Source organism: Akebia trifoliata, chromosome 5 (assembly GCF_017979445.1).
Source record: "Akebia trifoliata isolate Shusen 1 chromosome 5, ASM1797944v1, whole genome shotgun sequence".
NCBI lineage: Eukaryota > Viridiplantae > Streptophyta > Magnoliopsida > Ranunculales > Lardizabalaceae > Akebia > Akebia trifoliata.
The window spans coordinates 23111872-23125406 of NC_141379.1; positions in this window are offsets into that span (position 1 = coordinate 23111872).

The following is a 13535-nucleotide window of genomic DNA, read 5'->3' on the forward strand; positions in this document are numbered from 1 at the left end:
ACAAATATTTTTTGACTCATATCTCGATAAAAATCATTTATGATTCCTGCACACTTGCATGTCAAGATGTAAGATGTGCGATGTGAGGTATAATCTTGAAGTCATTCGAACACGACTCTTTTTAATTAATATTTATCTTAATTGAGATATTATGTGTAAATCAAAGAAGAGGGTTCTACCAAAATTTTGAAGCAGGATGATTGGTTCAAAGTTTTTTCTCAAAGGGCTCGGTCTAGTTATAAAACTAGTGACAAATCTAGTTCCATCTAACCCTTTTCATTTAATTTGGATAAATTTTGAAAGAAATAGAATTTTTTTTTTAGGAATATACAAATGATTTGTTTGGATTTCATATCAAAACCCATCATTTTTAACTCCTTAATGATCCTATCTTAATATTGATATTTGAATATTGAGGAAAATAAAATTTTGAGGGCGAAAGGTATAAGTATCAATGTATTCCACTGTCAATTATAAATCAACAACTAATTCGTCAATTTAATTGATTAGTCCCTTATCCTGACAATTTTACAAGAAAAGATTTAGAGAATTTTGTGACTTTAATACCATCCCAAAAGCATGTGGGAAAATGCTAAATTAACTACACTCAACATTGAACTAACATGACAGTAGGCATATAATCATAGATTTTAATTAGGGGTGCACATTGGATCGGGTAAATTCGAGAACCAAACCAATTTGAAGTCTTTTGGATTAGATCGGTTCGGATTGAGTATAGTTTGGTTCGGGTACGGATTATAAAAAAAAAAAAAAAAACCAATTGATTTGGTTCAATTTCAGATTAATGGTATAATAGAACCGAACTAATTTTTATATTTATTATAATATATATTTACTTAAAAATAAACTATAATTTTAAAAGACAAAAAGTAAAACACATTCAAACAATATTCAAAGTCTCAAACCCCTTTCTTAGTTTCTTTCATCTATTTTCTTTTCTTCAAGTTCTTTAAAGAAAACCTAGCCATTCGTTTTTCTCACTTCGCCACTCGCCACCTTATCGAAAAATGAAAAGGTAACCCATCTCTCTCTCAACTGTGTTAGTGTGTTACAAAGAGTTAATATTTATTTTGCTTAGTTTTAATTTTTAACTATTTTAATTTTATTATTGAAAATAATAAGTATGAGAACTGAGAACCGATCCGAACGAATCCAAATCAATGTTGGTTTAGATTGGTTTGGTTCTATAGGATAATTGGATTGGTTTGGTTTTAAATTTGTAAAATCGATCATGTTTGGTTTGATTTCGATTTTGCTACAAATTCGAACCAATCCGAACCATGTGCACCTCTAATTTTAATCGTTAGATCTTGAGGAATAAAATATATGGTTATATGCACACTACCACATCAACATATATTGTTGAGCGTAGTGTCGTAGAAAGTCAGTTTAGAACAGTTCTATCAAATATAGTCGTACTTGAGTGACTGCTTTCGAACGTGGAGGTGCACACAGAACCATAGATTTTTCACTCTTATCTCGAGGAAATGCATCTATGATTCTAGCACGTACACCTCCATGTTAGTATAGTATTTAACGCAGTGTCTTGTACAGTCACTTCAGCATTTTTCAAAGAATAATGATAAATTAACTTGAAGAAATGTCACTCAAAAATCACTCGCTGAAGTAGTATGTGCATAGAACCATAGATATTTGAGTCGTGATAATTTGACAACCCATGTGCCAAAGTCAATTGACTACCTGAAGTGACAACTTCAGGAATTGTAGATTTGTGATCCTCGGGATACACGATTCCTTTGAGATACACTTTTTTATGGGGAAATGCAATCGTGTATCTAGAGGAGTGGAGATCTACGATTCTGAACTTGTCTCATCAGAGTAGTCGATTGAGTTTGCCACATGGGATAGTCAGATTATCATGATTCTGGATATTTTTCTTTGTGTATGTCAAGGAAAATTATCTGTGCACATGCCACACCAGCGATTAAATTTTGATTGGCCTTTTTATCGAATCAGTTTGCGACTTTTTGCCAAATTATACAGTGGCCAGAGATGAATGGCTCGAGTACTCGACCAGAAAGAGATTGCAACATGGCAGAATTGATAAACTATGTCGGCATATGAGAGAGAGAGCATGTGAAGTGTTTGGGTAGGTAACCGAATCTTCTGCATGAAATGAAATAAAAGAGTGAAATCAGTTTGTTAGGTAGAGATAATCAGATTTTGCATGTGCACTCGAACCACATTAATGGATTTGGACAACAAAGAAAGCTGAACAACAACTCATAACAACATAAGTATTCTTTCTCACGAAGGAAACAAAAAACATTACATAAGCCCGCGTTATGGTACAGTTGGTTCTGCGTTGGCAATTTTTTTTTTTTGTTTAGTAATACTGACAAAATGTAATTGCACACCCCCCACCAACTTCTTATCCAACTATCCTTTATCTTTTTCTTCAGCTAAGCAAGCAAGTCAAGTGATAGTCATGATAAAGATGGAAAATTAACTTACTAATATTTCAAGGGCATATACATACCTTATGGTGCAAAATCAACACTGAATAAGGCAAACCAAAATTTCTTCTCTTTAAAAAAAAACAAACAAACTATTAGAGCGAGAGAAAAATAAGGAATTAACCTTAGTTCCCATTGCAAAGAAAACAAGTTCATCTGCAACAACACAATTGCCTTTACGGCTGAGAATAAACCGAGTCTTGTTATTTTAAGAAAAAAATGGAAGCAATAGCTAGATTTCCTTTGGAGTCTCTGATCAAGCTAATTGATTTTATTCATCCCATTGAATTTGACGAGAGGGAGGGTGTGCAAAGTCTAATGCTCCTGTGCTAGAATATGTAAGCTCCAAATAGCAAATTGGAGCAATTAATTCAAGGCCACCTGTGCTAGTTGTAGACACCCTATACCAATGTTTTAAAAACTGGACCCATGCTCTAACCGAAATTTTGCTCAATTAGTTGAACTTAGGTCCTACGAGGGTTTAATCCTATCGAACCAATTTCTACACATAAAATAAAATAAAATTATATATATATTATTTGATGAACAACTAAAATATAAGATTTATGAAAGTAAATTCTTTGTTATGAAATAACAATCAATTTTAACATTTCTAATAACTTCCATATTGATTGTCGGCTTTTAATATAGTATCCAAACTTGCAAATTCAAATTCCTTATTTGATGGGTAGGATTTTGGGGCCTTGGACTTCCTGGTTTGCTTCTACTACAAACTTAGTAGGATTTCAAATCTTACGAAGGGTAACTGAGATCAGCATCCAAAAACATGATCCTATACCACACATATGTAGAAGAGAAAATTATATGAATTTTATTATTAAAAAAATCTTAAAAAGAATTTTTTTTTTAATTGTTATTATTATTTTTTAATATAAATTTGAGAGTTTAGTAGCCGTTCATTTTCAAAACCTTGAATCCAACCCAAAAAATATTTTTTTTTGATTATTATTTTTATCTTAGTTTTATCATGAAATTTAGTGGGTGTGGTGTTGGATTGTCACTTTGGTAATCCATTTGGAACTCAACTCACTAGTACAAAAAAGACTTTAGACATCAGTTAAAAAATTGATGTCTATTCCATTGCTATCTTAAGTCTGGGATTTTAGACATCGACTTTTAATCAATGTCTAATGCACAATAGACAGTAAAAATGTATTTTACTTCATTTTCCAGTGAAAGGGCCTAAGGGCCGAACTTTTGAAATTTTCACATTTTGTTTTAGTAAAATGGCCCAAGGCCTTCATTTGGCCTATAGGCTCACAAACAACTCACTTTTTATTTTTCATTGTATCCATTTCTAAACTTATCACCCCCTAAACCACAACATAAGTCAATCCAAATCCAAGTGTCCTAATTCAAAACCCTCCAATTTTTTAATCCTTATCCAATCCCAATCCACTAAGCATTTTCCAACCAAAGCCCTAGCTAATCCTCCAAGCCCAATCTACAAATGTCTATTCACTCTAAACCTTTAAACACCTAAACCCGCTTATTCATAAATAACTTCTAAGTCATGCCCAAACCCATTTCCATATCACTTAAAGTCCAAATCCAACAATTCAATCCACGTCCATTGACTCAAGTCAATGTCCCATAAGACATCAAAGGCTTATTCTCACAAAATGAACATATGTCACCACCACAATCAACCTCCCAAATCCATTCCAACAAACCCTATCATCACCCTCAAGAGCTAAACACCATTTTTCATAACCTAACCTAATCATTGCATTCCATAATCTCATCACAAGTTACCCCCATGATACACCACTCCCCATTTCCTTGATCAACTCACCTAACCCATACTTTCAAACTATTTTGGCACATTTCATCACCACACTCACCCTCTCACAACCAAATTACCTAATCTCTCACATTAATTATTCTCTCAACCAAATAACCACACTTATTAACTTAACCTCTCATATTCGGTTTCATTTTCCCATTCAACCTTACGTCTAATCTATTCTCAATGATCCATAACGATATATGGGGTCCATCAAAAATAAAAAAAATGTAATAGGTACTAGGTGGTTTGTCTCATTTATAAATGATCACACTAGATTAACTTGAGTATTTCTCATGAAACAAAAGTCACAAACAAGTCAAAATTTCAAAATTTTCAAAAATATGATTCAAACCCAATTTCCATCAAAAATACAAATCTTAAAGTCTGATAATGCTAGGGACTATTTCAACTCCATTCTAAGAGAATTTTTAGAAAAAAGAAGGAATAGTTCACTTAAGTTCATGTGTAGATAACCCGCAACAAAACGGAATCGCTAAAAGAAAAATTAGACATTTGCTAGAAGTGGCTAGATCATTAATGTTCTCAACAAATGTTCCAAAATTGTTCTAGGGGGAAGTTGTCCTTATGGCAACTTATCTCATCAATAAAATACCATCTAGGGTACTAAAATTCAAAACACCTTGTCAAACCCTCATAAAATCCTTTCCAACAACTCGTCTTATTTCTACCATTCCACCAAAAAATTTCGGGTGCTTTATCTTCGTTCATGTCCATTAATAGCATAGAAGTAAACTTGATCCTAGGTCGTTCAAGTGCATCTTTCTTGGGTATTCTTCAAATAAAAAAGGGTACAAGTGTTACTCTCTAGTCACAAGAAAATTTTACAATTCGATGGACGTCACCTTTTTTGAAAACAAGCCATACTACCCCAAAATTGATATTTAGGGGAGAATTCAACTCAAGAATATCAATTTTTGGGATTTTAATTAGCCACTCACTGAGTCACCCAAATCCAAAAAAATCCCATTCTCCTATAGTCAAAAAATCACATTCCTCCAAAGTCTCCTAGTCGACCTCTACCTACCGAAAACACCGAGTTCATTGTTGACTTGCAAGATAAGGAGCACATCCAAGAGGAAACTGAGGAAAGAGCACTTTCTCAACAAATCGATGAAGTGGAACCGAGTCCTAATCCAAAAGAAATTTCAAGTAACGTTATCTCTGACTCGGATGGTAATGTTGATTTCGAGTTATAAAATGATATTTTGAATATGCTTATAACTTGAAGAAAAGGAGTTAAATCTTGCACTCAACATCCTATTGGGAATTTTATTTCCAATGAAAAACTATCACATTCTTTTCGTTCCTTTATTTCCAGCCTCACAAAGATACAGGTGCCTCAAAACATTCAGGAAGCTTTTAAGTGTCCTAAGTGGAAAGTTGCAGTCAATGAGCAAGTTCAAGCTCTGGAAAAGAATGATACTTGGGAAATTGTTGACCTTCCAAAAGATAAGAAACTGGTGGGGTGTAAATAGATTTTTCACAGTTAAATACAAGGCAAATGGAAATGTGGACTGGTACAAGGCTTGGTTGGTCGCCAAAGGATTCACTCAATCCTATGGTATTGACTATTAGGAAACATTACTTTAGTTGTCAAACTCAATACTATTCGTGTACTTCTATACTTGGTAGCTAATCTTGAATGGTCGTTATACCAACGAGATGTGAAAAATGCCTTCCTCAATAGGGATCTAGAGGAGGAGGTTGACATGGATATTCCAACAAGTTTTGAGACGAAATCCAACTCCAACAAGGTATGTAGACTTCGAAAATCTTTATATGGACTCAAACAAACTCCCCGCACTAAGTTCAAATGGTTCACAAAGGCTGTAAAAAAGTATGGATATTTTTAGTGTCAATCTGGCCATACCATGTTTTTGAAGCACTCCATAGATGGAAAGTTGGAGATTATCATTGTATTTGAAGATGACATTATTCTAATAAGTGATCATGAGGAGGAGATTGGGCTGCTTAAACAATTGTTGGCCAAAGAATTTGAAATCAAAGACTTAGGGAATCTCAAGTATTTTCTCAGGATGGAATTCGGTCGGTCAAAAAAAGGTATATGTGTTTCCCATCCTGAGCTTGTTAAGTGAAACAGGAATGCTTGGCTACAAGCCTGTTGAGATTCCCATTGTTTTAATAGTAAAATTAGAAACCAATGATGGTAGTACTCTTGTCGATAAAGGAAGATATCAATGTCTTGTGGGAAAACTCATCTATTTCTCCTACACAAGACTTGACATAGGCTTCTCCATCAGTGTGATTAGCCAGTTTATGAACTGTCCAAGTGAACAACCTATGACTGTTGTTTACAGAATGCTAAGATATCTAAAGATGACACCTAGTAAGGGATAATTCTTCTCAAAAACTCTTAAGAAGGATATCGAAATATTTTCAGATGCTGACTGGGCAGGATCTGTTATCGATTGACGATCAACTTCAGGATATTATTCTTATATATGGGGAAACTTGGTTACTTGGAGGAGTAAGAAGCAATCTGTTATAGCCCACAATAGCGCAGAAGCTAAATTATGTGCCATTGCTCAAGGTATAGGTAAATGTATTTAGTTACAAAGACTACTATCATAATTAAAAATGTCGATAGAACACCCCATGAAGTTATTCCATGACAATCAAGTAGCAATCGGTATTGCAAAGAATCATGTTCATCATGACCAAACAAAGCAGGTGGAGATAGATTGACACTTCATTAAAGAGAAGATTGAAGGAGTATTTACAGTCAGTTACACACTGACACATTGTCAAACAGTTGATATTCTCACAAAGGCTCTTACCATATAGATCAAATGTTGATAAATATCTATAATTCGACTTGCGGGGAATGTTGGAATTCAAGCCTTAATTCTCGTGCTTACCATATTTAGCTTAGTTGTAATTATTTTTATTTCCTAGTTGGCAAAATTGGACTGCCTAGTTTCTCAATTCCAGCAAATACATTAATAGTACTTCATTTATTAGCATGATTCCCTTCTGTATTAAAGTTAATTTTTGAAACGAGCAGCTACTATAATCTATATATTTGCTTCTCCTATTCATGATCAATAAAAAGAATCACAGAACGAATTGAGTCTGTGCTCCTCCACTCCCTTGTTATTTTCTTCACTTATCTATTCTAAATGGGTTCAGTCAAAGATCATCGAATGAACTCATTAGGTACACTCTTTTTATTATTGTTTTTCTTAAAGCAGAGTGCGTTTTGATAACAAAGGGGGGGGGGGGGGGTCTTTGAGATTTTATGTTACATGCCTACTTAGATCAAGAAAGATCAAGATTGATCTTGTTCAAAGGAGATCGGACATCCTAAGCCACTAGTTCGAGATGATGAACCTTTAATCCAATAAAATACACTTAATATTTATTCTCTAGATAATTCCATTCAAAGACTAAACTACTATTTTAAATACATCATCTTCTTAATCTCCTACAAAGAAGGAATCAAAGTCCCACTCAGTCAAGACTCTTAACCATGTTGGAAACTGCCTTTACATTATTCCTGCACAATTAACTCACGTATTCCATTCCTCTTAATAAGGAATGATCCCATGCAATACATACCATCTAACTAACCTACTTCATACAAGAAACTATCCCATATATCTAATGCACCAAATTACACTACTCCCATAACTAATAATTCAAGTACATAACAACTTATATTGAGCATCTTTCATGATTGACTTTTAAGCGTTGTCTAACCAATTTTAGGTACTTAAATGTAATGTTAATATATTGAAAATTTACAAATTGATATGGAAACATTTTGAAATACCAAGATCTGTAAACTATTAACTATAATTCGTTATTTAACAAATTATAAAGTGAATAAGATAATGTTTATATATTTCATCTTCAATATCATCATCATCATCAATATTTTGATTAGTATGATGGTCATCATGAAGGGTATAAGTTGTAAATAAGATGATTATAATTTTTATTTTTACTAATTAATAAATTCGCCTGTGTTTCACATTTGAGGGGTATAAATGTAATTTTAGACAAGCAACTAAATAAATACTATCACACCAAAACTCTGTAAATCTACTGATTTTGATACTCATCTAAGAATTTTTCAATATTTTGTGATATATTTAGTACAATGTACTTCATATATATCATAAATAAAAATTTATGCCCACAAAAGTGTGTCTATGGTATAGTTAGAATGAAGGCATCAACCTTTTATATAAAGGAACACAGCAAAATCGACCTTCAAGAAGAATAGGAAGGATCTCAAACAAGCGGCGTAGAAAATGAACCTCCATAAGACTTGAGAGTCAAGAACGTGTGCGAACCACAGTCATCCACGTTGCCTAATGAACTAGTCAAAATTGTTGATATCACATGATGACATAGTTGGACTTAGGTGCTATTTGTTAAACTGAAAAAAATAAGTGTTGAATAGCATTAAGCGCTGAAACTCATAAGCGCTGAATTTAAGTGTTGAAAAAGTTGTTTGTTTAGATGTTGAATCATGTTTGTTACACATTGCTGAAACTGGTAAATTGTCTTTGTTATCCTTACTATTATATTATACATTGTTTGCATGTTTCAAATACTTATTTATTATCAAACACAATAAAATATATTATTTCTTATAAAATTAAAATACAATTTATTTTTAAATAATAAATAATACTCAAATCTTCAATTTATAAATAATAATTTCTATTTATAAAAGCCTACAAATTTCAAATTAAAAATAATAATGTCATACAAGTCACCAAAATTTGAAATCAACTTTAAAAGAACTTAATTTTGGATGAATAATTTTCGATGGAAATAAAAGATGTGTAATTATAAAAGTACCCTATGAATTAATAAGGGCAACCCACATTATAGCATTTTTTGTTTTGTTTTATATAGGTTAAAGTTTTTTGAATGAGCAAATTTTTAGTGAGGATGGTCTATATGGCCTAGAGATCATCCTCACAAAAAATCAATCTATTTTGAAACTTCTAACTCATCAAAAATAGTTTAAAAAAAAAAAGGGACAATTTACAGTTCTTGAACTTGTTTTGATAGGGTTAGAAATTTCAAGATGTGCTGATTTTTTGTGAGGATGATCTCCTCATTGTAGAGATCATCCTCACCAAAAATCAACTCATTCCAAAACTTTTAACTCATATAAGACAAAATAATTTAGCTATGGTGTGGGTTTATTAATTTGTGGGGTGTTTATATACTTATCCATGGGATATAAGAGGTAATATCATTTTAAGAATAAGGACATACTTGTCCATGCTCAAAAAAATAAAGGGCATACTTGTCCGTGTTGAAAAAAGCGAAGTGCTTACCGCTTCAGCACTTTTTTTCAACATCAAAATAGTGCTGAATTTTTTTCACTTATTTTCAGCAATAAGCGCTGAAAAATAGCGCAAACAAACACCGCCTTAGTTTATTGAGTCGAGATCCCATAGGGAGTCCGGTATTATTTATTTATTTACTTTTTTAATATGAAATCCCTGTTGGTAGAGAACCAGAAACCCAACCCGATCCATCAGGTAGTCTAAATCATTTCATTTATGAATTTCATAATAATAGATACTAGGGGTGCAACTTGATTTGGTTTGATTGAGTTTGAGGTCAAAACTGAAACTTAATTGACATATGTCGATTTCGTAAAATAAGAATCAGAACCAGAACCAAACCAAATTCCATTAGAACCAAATCAAATTAAAGTCAATTTGGTTCGGTTCTACAGATTGCCAATATTTTATAAATTGTAAGTACTATTTTTTAATAAAAATATAAATATAAAATTTCAAACAATAAATCTCAAATCTATCCATAAAAATCATTAGTTTATTTATAAAAAATCACTAATCTATATCCTAACTCATAAAATAATTCAAAAAATAATAATTATTATATATATAAAGGATTAGGATCCATGTACACACATATCTACTCATATATCTACAACGTGTTTTGTCCTATATGGGCTAAAAGACGTAGGCTAAAAGTTTCTGATTAAGCTGAGTTTTGGTGAGGATGATCTACTCATCATCGAGATCATCCTCACCAAAAATCAATTCAATCCGAAACTTTTAGCCACTAGAACAAAACATGTTGTAGATATATGAGTAGATATGTGTGTACGCGGAAGCCGACCTATATATATATATATATGGGAGTGGTTCGACAGCCATAAAGTTTGCCAAGTTTGGTGCCAAAAAGTTTTTGTAAATCACTTTTGATGGGGTTAGAAGTTTTGGAATAGGTTGATTTTTGTGAGGATGATCTCTACGGTGAAGAGATCATCCTCACAAAAAATCAGCTCATTTTGAAACTTCTTACCCTAGTTTACAAGTTGAAGAATCGTGGACCGTCCAATTTTTGTAAATCACTTTTGATGGGGTTAGAAGTTTTGTAATAGGTTGATTTTTGGTGAGGATGATCTCTTCATCATAGAGATCATCCTCAAAAAAATCAGCTCATTCCAAAGCTTTTAACCCATATTTTGAAAAATGTTTGGCACCAAACTTGGCAAACTTTAGGGCTGCTGAACCGTCTCCTATATATATATATATATATATGAGTCTCGTTTGGCACCCAACCATTTACCCAACAATTTGCCAACATGTTTTGTCCTACATGGGTTAGAAGTTTTGGAATTGGCTGATTTTTTGTGAGAATGATCTTTGTGGTGAGGAGATCATCCTCACTAAAAATCAGCCCATTCCAAAACTTCTAACCCCATCACAAATGGTTTACAAAAAATGGACGGTCCATGATTTTTCAACTTGTAAACATGGGGTTAGAAGTTTTGGAATGGGCTGATTTTTGGTTCGATCGATTTCAGTTCTAACCCTTGAAACTATAACTGACCCAACAAATACTCGAAACTCATTGTGTACTTGTTAAGATTTTAAAAAATAAAAAAAATAAAAAACTTAATTACTAAGGGACGCTTTGCCGAAATGGATGATGACATTAGCAATCCAAAAATACAGACCTCTAAATTTCATCCAAAAGCTAAGATTTAAAAAATAATAAAATAAAAAGTAAAACATAAAATTGAACTTGATCCAAGGTCATGAAAAGGGACGACTACCGAATTTCCACCTTACTTTTTAAAAATTCAATGGTGAAAAATAACTTTTTTTGGATGTTTTTTTTATCCAAAGTTCATAGAATTTTGTCCTCTACAACTCTAAATCATTAAATTACATTTTTTGATGTCATGTGGTGACCCCAAGAACCCTTAAGGGTGAAATCCTTACTACCTTGGTAATTTGTACCGTCCTGAACTTTGAATGGCATGTTTTAATCTTTCAAAGGATTCAAGTTGAGAAAAATCTAACATCTAATATCTTGAGTACAATTTGTTCATCTTTGAAGTTGAAACTTGAGAGGGAGAGAAGGGAATATGTACAAACGTTAAAAAAAAAAAAAAAAAAAAATTAGAAGGAATTAAAACTTGAGAATTAAGTTAGTTATTTGAGAAGATATTGAAACCTCTCTACATAACTAGTAATTACTATTAATTAATAATATATTAAATAATAAATATAAAAATCCACTTGAATAATTTAAAAAATAAAAAATAAAAATATTTGCCCAATGGATACCTGATGGGTACCCAGTGGAGACCCAATTCTTAATGGGTCCTTAAAATGACTACCCAAATATTAATCAAGTCTCTCATACCATACCCAAAACCAATTAATCGATTTTGAGTTCATCGGGTACTCGTTGAGACTAGGCCTGTCAATGGATACTTATCAATTCAAATATACCTATATCCAAATTCGAGTCCAAAAGATAGTCAAATCGATGGCAGAATTCAAATCTAATAAACTTTATCGGATATTCAACAATATCTAATTCGGCACTAGAGTTAAAAGAACTTCCTTCAGTGGAAAAAATTCCAAAAATAAAATATAAAAAAATCTGAATTTTAGGGTTTCTTTATTATATAACATCCATAGAAAAATTCCAGAAAAAAAAAAAAATTGATGTTTAGGATTTTCCAATTATTGATGAGAGGGTTCGTGGGCATTTCATTGGAGATGATGATGAAGATGGCGGTGGGTGGTTCGCACTTTACAAATCCTAGCTTCTACATATTGCCTAAATGAAGAGCTGAGAAGAAGTAGAGAGGAGAGATCGAATAAACAAAAGGGATTTAAAGAAAAATGTTTTTAATAATATATTTATATAAATTAAATTTTGAATCAAATATTATCAATACAGATATACCAATATTCAAATTCGTATCCGGAACACATTCGGATATTAAAAGATAACCGAATTCAAATTTGATATCCTAAAATTTTGAATAATATCCAAAAATTTGGATATGAATTCGGAATTTGTCCATCCATTGACAGCCCTAGTGACGACAATGATAATGATGACACCAACTATAAGATTTAAGATGATGCTGATGGTGGACAATGAGATCAGTTTTCATTAGTATACAAGAATAGACTAAGGTCAAGATATATCAGTCTTGAAGCATAAATATCACTGCTACCAAGGATAAAAAGAAAACGAACCCATTCAAAGTCAGGATCTCTCGATAGTGGGTTCCAGCAGCATAATCAAATCATAGAAAGGTGATTTTTGGAGGAGATAGAGACAAGCATGTGAAACCATTTGTGTATTTAACAGAAAAAACACAGCAACTAATGAAACTTGATGCCAACAACACAGACAAAGTGGTACAAAACGAATACTTGCCACAGTGCGTCGTATGTTTTTGTAATCCACTAGTTAACTTTGTCAAAGCTTTCAAGGATGGATGGGGGCAGTGTGCCTGAAATGCGCCATTTCGCATTATTTTGGATGCTCAAACCAGTGTGAAAAAACCAAATTACTTTGAATGAGAGATTCTTTCGAAAGGGCTCCATAAGTTTTCCATTATAAGTTAACCACCAATAATACAAGAGTTGTGATAAAAGGACTCCCCCATGTGGCATACTCAATTGACTCCCCCCAAGTGACATGTGCTAGATCTGTACTCCTCGAGATAAATAACTACACATATTTATTGGGGATGTGCAGTTGTGTATCCCGAGGAGTACAAATCTACAGTTCTACCACATGTCACATCAGGGGAGTCGATTGATTGACTATGCAACATGGGGCGAGTCATTTAATCATTACTCATAACACAATAACAAGTCTATCATCATAAAAATAAAAATAAAAAGTACTTGAAAAGACTTCTAACA